We start from the raw sequence: 10,000 nt of genomic DNA, 5'->3' as shown, positions 1-10,000 counted from the left end.
GATTCAACGTCGACGTCCACCGTTTCGAAATCCGACATATCCATCCGCCCTGACAGCGGTGTTGAATCAATGAGGGGGGCACGGGAGAGGCTCGCGGCAACCACCTCTCCCATTGTAGCCGCGATAGGCACACAAAAAATTTTGCTAGAGTGCCAAGCACCCACCTCATGGCTAGAGACAAGGGCTCGCCATTAGATCAACTTCGAAATCGCTGAACAGACGCGCTGTAGAATGGCAACCGCTGCCAAGTCTCTTCCGTAGTTGCGTCGGTCGAGTGATCGAAGAAGGTGATCTAAGAGAGGGTCCAAGCGTAGGTATTCGTTGGGGGAGTCGCGCCGTTGGCATAATTTTATGCAATACCCGAGCAACACCGGACGGAGGTGCTAGGCGAGGGCTCCCGTTTTAGATCGAGTTTTAAAATCACCAAGTAGACGCGGTGAGGGATGGCAACCGCTGCCAAAACCTTTTTCCGAAATTGCGCCAGCTGAGCGAGAAGAAAACATGATTTAAAGGAGAGTCGAGGAATAGCACATCCAGGGTGGGCTTCATGCCCCTCTAATTGATTCAACGTCGGCGTCCACTGTTTCAAAATCTGACATATCCATCCGCCTTGACACCGGCGTTGAATCAATGAGAGGGGCACGGGAGAGGCTCGCGGCAACCACCTCTCCTATATAAGCTATTAGTGCGAGGCTCGCTCTGCATTAGAAATTAGCGAACACACCGACATCCGCCTTGAAAATCCAAATCCTTTAAAATTCCTACCAAACAGCCATTCACGACCCAATTTTTTATGAGGTCGGCAGAGGAGCAAAAGATTGTCATCGGTTGGGAGATGTGAGTTCATGGAGCTGAGGGACTAAAATGGTCATCGAGCTCATCCGATCAACTGGATGAATTTCACCTTGAAGGGGCCCAATCCAAAAGTTCCGGAGGTCATCTCCTGGAACTCTCGAGAACAAGGCCCATCTTACATGCAAACTCTGCTACTGCGCAAACATAGGTTGCAATTAAAGAGAAATTGCGAGGCCGTCACAATGGCCCGAGGCCAATGGCTCCGACTAGGTCAATTTTCTCTTGCAATCACCATGCCGCCGTTCACAGAGAGATCTCCCCATTCACTTGTGACGCGACGCACAGTCCAAGTGCTAGACGCGAGCTCGCCCTTGAAAGAAAGACCACTTTCCAAGACATCCCCCATTCAGTGAAAGAAAGACCACTTTCCAAGACATCCCCCGATGACACATTGGAACGACAACCGCTGTCGAACCATTCCCAATGTTGTGCCGATCGAGTTGGCACAGAGGCGACCTTAGGGAGCTCCCGCGTAGCAATCGGGATGTGCTTTCATACCCATCTCTCACAAAAACCAATCTTAGCTGTGAACAAATTTCGCCGCAATGACACCATTGGAACGATGACCGCTGTCGAACAACTCCCGAATTTGTGCCCCGACGGAGTGAGAAAGAATAGCAACTTTGGGGAGCCGCGCATCGCAAACGGGCTGCTGCTTCATTCCGCTCTTGTATATAGATTCGATGTCGTTGATTTCGTTTGGAATCCGAGGCTGCATTCGTCCTTGCTCACACAAGCAATGGCTCTTCTCATCGAATGGCCACGGGGAGCTTCCGATCACAAAGGCTCCCTTGTCACTCGTGACGCGCAGCCCAACTGCTTTCCGAAATTGCGCCAGCTGAGTGACAAGAAAACATGATCTAAAGGAGAGTCGAGGAATAGCACCTCGAGGGTGGGCTTCATGCCCCTCCAATTGATTCAACGTCGGCGTCCACCGTTTCAAAATCCGACATTTCCATCCGCCTCGACACCACCGTTGAATCAATGAGAGGGGCACGGGAGAGGTTCGCGGCAATAACCTCTCCTATATAAGCTATTAGTGCGAGGCTCGCTCTGCATTAGAAATTAGCGAACACGCCGACATCCGCCATAAAAATCCAAATCGTTGAAAATTCTGACCAAACAGCCATCCACGACCCAATTTATTATGAGGTCATCTAAGGAGCAAAAGATTGTCGTCGGTTAGGAGATGTGAATTCATGGAGCCAAGGGACTAAAATGGTCATCGAGCTCATCCGATCAACTGGATGAATTTCACCTTGAAGGGGCCCAATCCAAAAGTTCCAGAGGTCATCTCCTGGAACTCTCAAGAACAAGGACCGTCTTACTTGCAAACTCTGCTACTGCGCAAACATAGGTTGCAATTAAAGAGAAATTGCCAGGCCATCACAGTGGCCCGAGGCCAATGCTCCGACTAAGTCAATTTTCTCTTGCAATCACCATGCCGCCGTTCACAGAGAGATCTCCCCATTCACTTGCGACGCGACGCACAATCCAAGTGATAGACGCGAGCTCGCCCTTGAAAGGCCAGGCCACTTTCCAAGACATCCCCCGATGACACATTGGAATGACAACCGCTGTCGAACCATTCCCAATGTTGTACCGATCGAGTTGGCACAGAGGCGACCTTAGGGAGCTCCCGCGTAGCAATCGGGATGTGCTTTCGTACCCATCTCTCACAAAAACCAATCTTAGCTGTGAACAAATTTAGAATCCAAGGCTCGTATCCATCGATATCGTCGGCACTGGGTCTATATATTCAAAGTCCACGGAGAGGTTCCGATAAGAGAACCTCCCCTGCTCGCTCGCACAAACATCCCAAATGCTAGACAGAAGCTCCCGCCCTTAGCATCGCTCTCCAGATCGCCGCAATGACACATTGGAACGACAACCGCTGTTGAACAACTCCCGAATTTGTGCCGATGGAGTGAGAAGGACGAGCAAGTTTGGGGAGCCGCGCATGGCAAACGGGCTGCTGCTTCATTCCGCTCTTATATATAGATCCGATGTCGTTGATTTCGTTTGGAATCCGAGGCTGCATTCGTCCTTGCTCACACAAGCAATGGCTCTTCTCATCGAATGGTCACGGGGAGCTTCCGATTACAAAGGCTCCCTTGTCACCCGTTATGCGCAGCCCAACTGCTAGACGACGGCTTGCCCTTCAGATCGCTGCCCAGGCAACCACCACAACGGCACCATTGGAACGACAACCGCTGCCGAACCATTCCGAAATTTTTTTGCCAAAGAAGTTGTTGCAAAGAGAACGACTCTGGGGAGAGAGCCCTCGCATAGCAAAATCGGGATGGCTTCACGGCAGCTAGATGGGATTTGAATTCATGGAGCCAAGGGAGTGAAATGGTCATCGAGCTCATCCGATCAACTGGATGAATTTCACCTTGAAGGGGCCCAATCCAGAAGTTTCGGAGGTCATCTCCTGGAACTGTCAAGAACAAAGGCCAATCTTACATTCAAACTCTGCTACTGCGCAAACATAGGTTGCAATTATAGAGAAATTGCAAGGCCGTCACAATGGCCCGAGGCCAATGCTCCGACTACTAAGTCAATTTTCTCTTGCAATCACCATGCCGCCGTTCACAGAGAGATCTCCCCATTCACTTGTGACGACGCACAATCCAAGTGCTAGACGCGATCTCGCCCTTGAAAGGCCGCGTTCCAAGACATCCCGATGACACATTGGAACGAAAACCGCTGTCGAACCATTCCCAATGTTGTGCCGATCGAGTTGGCACAGAGGCGATCTTAGGGAGCTCCCGCGAATCGATCGGGAAGTGCTTTCGTACCCATCTCTCACAAAAACCAATGTTAGCTGAACAATTTTAGAATCCAAGGCTCGTATCCATCGATATCGTCAGCACTGGGTCTATATTCAAAGGCCGCGGAGAGGTTTCGATAAGAGAAGCTCACCTGCTCTCTTGCACAAACATCCCCAAATGCTAGACGCAAGCTCCCGCCCTTAGCATCGCTCTCCAGATCACCGCAATGACACATTGGAATGACAACCGCTGTCGAACAACTCCCGAATTTGTGCCGATGGAGTGAGAAAGAAGAGCCAGATCGGGTCGACGAAAACGGCTAAGCCAGATCGGGTCGGCCAGCATGGCTCGGCCACCATTTTTCGCCGAGAGCTTTCGATATTAAAGCTCCCATGTAGCCGCGATAAGTACACCATGACAAATTGCTAGAGCGCCGAGCACCCATAGCAAATTGCCATTATACCAAGCAACGCCGGAGTGCTAGACAAGGGCTCACGTTTAGATCAAGTTTTAAAACCACCAAAAAACACACGCCATGGATCGGCAACCGCTGCCTCACCTTTTCCAAAATTGAGTCATCGCAAAACATGATCTAAAGGAGAGCCGAGGAAAAGCACTGAGATCGCTTCATGCCCCTTTCATTCATTCAACATCGGCATACACCGTTTGAAAACCCAACAATCCGATCCGCCTAGACACCAATGTTGAATGAATGAAAGGGGCACGGGAGAGGCTCGCGGCAACAACCTCTCCTATATAAGCTATTAGTGCGAGGCTCGCTCTGCATTAGAAATCTGCGACAGCGCGGACAAAATCCTTAAAAATCCAATTCAATGAAAAATGTGACCAAACAGCCATCCACGACACCGTTTTTGGAGCTCGCCCAGATCGGCTCGGCCAGAATGGCTCACCCAGATCGGCTCGGCCAGCATGGCTCGGCCAGATCGGCTCGGCCAGCATGGTGACTTGCTGACTCGGTGAGAGTACTTCGAACTGTCAAGAACAAAGGCCAATCTAACATGCAAACTCTGCTACTGCGCAAACATAGGTTGCAATTATAGAGAAATTGCAAGGCTGTCACAATGGCCCGAGGCCAATGCTCCGACTACTAAGTCAATTTTCTCTTGCAATCGCCATGCCGCCGTTCATAGAGAGATCTCCCCATTCACTTGTGACGACGCACAATTCAAGTGCTAGACGTGAGCTCGCCCTTGAAAGGCCGCGTTCCAAGACATCCCGATGACACATTGGAACGACAACCACTGTCGAACCATTCCCAATGTTGTGCCGATCGAGTTGGCACAGAGGCGATCTTAGGGAACTCCCACGTATCGATCGGGAAGTGCTTTCGTACCCATCTCTCACAAAAACCAATGTTAGCTGAACAATTTTATAATCCAAGGCTCGTATCCATCGATATCGTCGGCACTGGGCCTATATTCAAAGGCGACGGAGAGGTTCCGATGAGAGAAGCTCCCCTGCTCGCTTGCACAAACATCCCCAAATGCTAGACGCAAGCTCCCGCACATAGCATCGCTCTCCAGATCACCGCAATGACACATTGGAACGACAACCGCTGTCGAACAACTCCTGAATTTGTGCCGATGGAGTGAGAAACGAGAGCCAGATCGGGTCGACGAAAACGGCTAAGCCAGATCGGGTCGACGAAAATGGCTAAGCCAGATCGGGTCGGCCAGCATGGCTCGGCCACCATTTTTCGCCGAGAGCTTTCGATATTAAAGCTCCCATGTAGCCGCGATAAGTACACCATGACAAATTGCTAGAGCGCCGAGCACCCATAGCAAATTGCCATTATACCAAGCAACGCCGGAGTGCTAGACAAGGCCTCACGTTTAGATCAAGTTTTAAAACCACCAAAAACACACGCCATGGATCGGCAACCGCTGCCTCACCTTTTCCAAAATTGAGTCATCGCAAAACATGATCTAAAGGAGAGCCAAGGAAAAGCACTGAGATCGCTTCATGCCCATTTCATTCATTCAACATCGGCATACACCGTTTGAAAACCCAACAATCCGATCCGCCTAGACACCAATCTTGAATGAATGAAAGGGGCACGGGAGAGGATCGCGGCAACAACCTCTCCTATATAAGCTATTAGTGCGAGGCTCGCTCTGCATTAGAAATCTGCGACAGCGCGGACAACTCCCTTAAAAATCCAATTCAATGAAAAATGTGGCCAAACAGCCATCCACGACACCGTTTTTGGAGCTCGCCCAGATCAGCTCGGCCAGAATGGCTCGCCCAGATCGGCTCGGCCAGCATGGTGACTTGCTGACTTGGTGAGAGTACTTCGAACTGTCAAGAACAAAGGCCAATCTAACGTGCAAACTCTGCTACTACGCAAACATAGGTTGCAATTATAGAGAAATTGCAAGGCCGTCACAATGGCCCGAGGCCAATGCTCCGACTACTAAGTCAATTTTCTCTTGCAATCGCACATGCCGCCGTTCACAGAGAGATCTCCCCAATCACTTGTGACGATGCACAATCCAAGTGCTAGACGCGAGCTCGCCCTTGAAAGGCCACGTTCCAAGACATCCCGATGACACATTGGAATGACAACCGCTGTCGAACCATTCCCAATGTTGTGCCGATCGAGTTGGCACAGAGGTGACCAAACAGCCATCCACGACACCGTTTTTGGAGATCGGCCAGATCGGCTTGGCCAGCATGGCTCGGCCAGAACGGCTCGGCCAGCATGGCTCGGCCAGCACGGCTCGGCCAGCATGGCTCGCCCAGAACGGCTCGCCCAGATCGGCTCGGCCAGCAAGGCTCGGCCAAAACGGCTCGCCCAGATCGGCTCGGCCAGCATGGCTCGGCCAGAACGGCTCGGCCAGAACGGCTCGGCCAGCATGGCTCGGCCAGAACGGGTCGCCCAGATCGGCTCGCCCAGAACGGGTCACCCAGATCGGCTCGGCCAGAATGGCTCGCCCAGATCGGCTCGACCAGCATGGCTTGCCCAGAACGGCTCGGCCAGATCGGGTCGGCCAGAATGGCTCGCCCAGATCGGCTCGGCCAGATCGGCTCGGCCAGCATGGTGACTTGCTGACTTGGTGAGAGTACTTCGAACTGTCAAGAACAAAGGCCAATCTAACGTGCAAACTCTGCTACTGCGCAAACATAGGTTGCAATTATAGAGAAATTGCAAGGCCGTCACAATGGCCCGAGGCCAATGCTCCGACTACTAAGTCAATTTTCTCTTGCAATCGCACATGCCGCCGTTCACAGAGAGATCTCCCCAATCACTTGTGATGACGCACAATCCAAGTGCTAGACGCGAGCTCACCCTTGAAAGGCCGTGTTCCAAGACATCCCGATGACACATTGGAACGACAACCGCTGTCAAACCATTCCCAATGTTGTGCCGATCGAGTTGGCACAGAGGTGACCAAACAGCCATCCACGACACCGTTTTTGGAGATCGGCCAGATCGGCTCGGCCAGCATGGCTCGGCAAGAACTGCTCGGCCAGCATGGCTCGGCCAGCACGGCTCGACCAGCATGGCTCGCCAAGAACGGCTCGCCCAGATCGGCTCGGCCAGCAAGGCTCGGCCAGAACGGCTCGCCCAAATCGGCTCGGCCAGATCGGCTCGGCCAGAACGGCTCGGCCAGAACGGGTCGCCCAGATCGGCTCGGCCAGAATGGCTCGCCCAGATCGGCTCGGCCAGCATGGCTTGCCCAGAACGGCTCGGCCAGATCGAGTCGGCCAGAATGGCTCGCTTAGATCGGCTCGGCCAGCATGGCTCGGCCAGAACGACTCGACCAGATCGGGACGGTGACTTGATGAACGGACTTAGAGATTCGACTTGGTGGGCCGACCTGGCGGGGTGACTTGATGAACGCACTTGAATGGTCGACTTGGTGGGGTGACTCTATGAACGGACCTAAAGAGTTGACTTGGTGAGATTACTTGGCGGGGTGACTCGATGAAAGGACTTAAAGAGTCGACTTGGTGAGAGTACTTGGTGGAGCGACTTGATGAACGCACTTGAAGAATCGACTTGGTTAGAGTACTTGGTGGGGCGACTTGATGAACGGACTCAAAGAGTCGACTTGGTGAGAGTACCTGCTGGCTCGACTTGATGAGCAGACTTAAAGAGTCAACTTGGTGAGAGTACTTGGCGGGCTGAACTGATGAACGAACATAAAGAGTCGGCTTGGTGGGAGTACTTGGTGGGCCGACCTGGTGGGGTGACTTTATGGACGGACTTAAAGAGTCGACTTGGTTAGATTACTTGTTCTGGTGACTTGATGAACGGACTTGAAGAGTCAACTTGGTGGGGTGACTTGATGAAAGGACTTAAAGGGTCGACTTGGTGAGAGTACTTGGCGGAGCGACTTGATGAACGGACTTAAAGGGTCGACTTGGCGGGGTGACTCGATGAACGGACCTAAAGAGTTGACTTGGTGAGAGTACTTGGCGGGGTGAACTGATGAACGGACTTAAAGAGTCGACTTGGTGGGAGTACTTGGTGGGCCAACTTGATGAACGGACTTATAGAGTCGACTTGGTGAGAGTAGTTGTTCTGCCGACTTGATGAACGGACTTAAAGAGTCGGCTTGGCGGGGTGACTTGATGAAAGGACTTAAATAGTCGACTTGGTCGGGTGACTCGATGAACGAACTTAGAGGGTCGACTTTGCGGGGTGACTTGATGAACGGACCTAAAGAGTTGACTTGGTGAGAGTACTCGGTGGGGTGACCTGATGAACAGACTTAGAGAGTCGACTTGGTGAGAGCCCTTGGTGGGCCGACCTGGTTGGGTGACTTCGTGAACTGACTTAAAGAGTCAACTTGGTGGGAGTACTTGGTGGGGTGACTTGATGAACGGACTTCAAGGGTCGACTTGGCGAGGTGACTTGATGAACGGTCCTAAAGAGTTGACTTGGTGAGAGTACTTGGTGTGGTGACTTGATGAAAAGACTTAAAGAGTCGAATTGGTGAGAGTACTTGGTGGGGTGACTTGATGAACGCACTTGAAGGGTCGACTTGGTGGGGTGACTTTATGAACGGACCTAAAGAGTTGACATGGTGAGAGTTCTTGGTGGGGTGACTTGATGAATATAGTTAAAGAGTCGACTTGGTGAGAGTAGTTGGTCGGGTGACTTGATGAACGCACTCGAAGAATCGACTTGGTTAGAGTACTTGGTGGGGTGACTTGATGAACGGACTTAAAGATTTGACTTGGTGGGCCGACCTGGCGGGGTGACTTGATGAACGGACTTAGAGAGTCGACTTGGTGAGAGTACTTGGTGGGCCGACCTGGCCGGGTGACTTGATGAACAAACTTAAAGAGTCGACTTGGCGAGAGTACTCGGTGGGCTGACCTGGTCACGTGACTTGATGAACGAACTTAAAGAGTCGACTTGGTGGGCCGACTTGGCCGGGTGACTTGATGAACGAACTTAAAGAGTCGACTTGGTGGGTCGAACTAGCGGGGTGACTTGGTGAGAGTACTTGGTGGGCTGACCTGGCAGGGTGACTTGATGAACGAACTTAGAGAGTCGACTTTGTGAGAGTACTTGGTGGGTCGAACTGGCGGGGTGACTTGATGAACGAACTTAAAGAGTCGACCTGGTGAGAGAACTTGGTGGGCCGAGCTGGTGGGGTGAATTGATGAACGAACCTAAAGAGTCGACTTTGTGAGAGTACTTGGTGGGCTGACCTGGCGGGGTGAGTTGATGACCGAACTTAAAGGGTTGACTTGGTGAGAGTAGTTGGTGGGCCGACCTGGCGGGGCGACTTGATGAACGAACTTAAAGAGTCGACTTGGTGAGAGTACTCGCTGGGGTGACCTGATGAACAAACCTAAAGAGTCGACCTGGTGAGAGTACTTGGTGGGCCGACCTGGCGGGGTGACTTGGTGAGCAAACTTAAAGAGTCGACTTGGTGAGAGTAGTTGGTGGGCTGACCTGGCGGGGTGACTTGATGAACGAACTTAAAGAGTCGACCTGGTGGGCCGACTTGGCAGAGTGGCTTCATGAACGAACTTAAAGAGTCCACTTGGTGGGCCGACCTGGCGGGGTGACTTGATGAACGAACTTAAAGAGTCGACTTGGTGAGAGTAATTTGTGGGCTGACCTGGCGGGGTGACTTGATGAATGAACTTAAAGAGTCGACTTGGTGAGCCGACCTGGCTAGCAAAATTGGCAAGCAAACTTATAGAATCGACTTGCTGTCCCCAGCCAGGATCGCACGCCTGGGTCAACCCAACTTGGGTCACCCAGCTAGGTCAACCCATCTCCGTCGCCCCAGCCTCGGGCGACCCGACTGGGTCGCCAGAGTGGGTCAACGAGGGGAAAAAAATCATGGGAGGCCCTGTACAGCGAAAAGCGCTAAATTTTGGGC

This window comes from Cupressus sempervirens, chromosome 1 (assembly GCF_028749045.1).
Source record: "Cupressus sempervirens isolate cs-2001-9-10 chromosome 1, ASM2874904v1, whole genome shotgun sequence".
Lineage (NCBI taxonomy): Eukaryota > Viridiplantae > Streptophyta > Pinopsida > Cupressales > Cupressaceae > Cupressus > Cupressus sempervirens.
The sequence above is the reverse complement of the archived record's forward strand: the minus strand, read 5'-3'. Positions refer to the sequence as shown.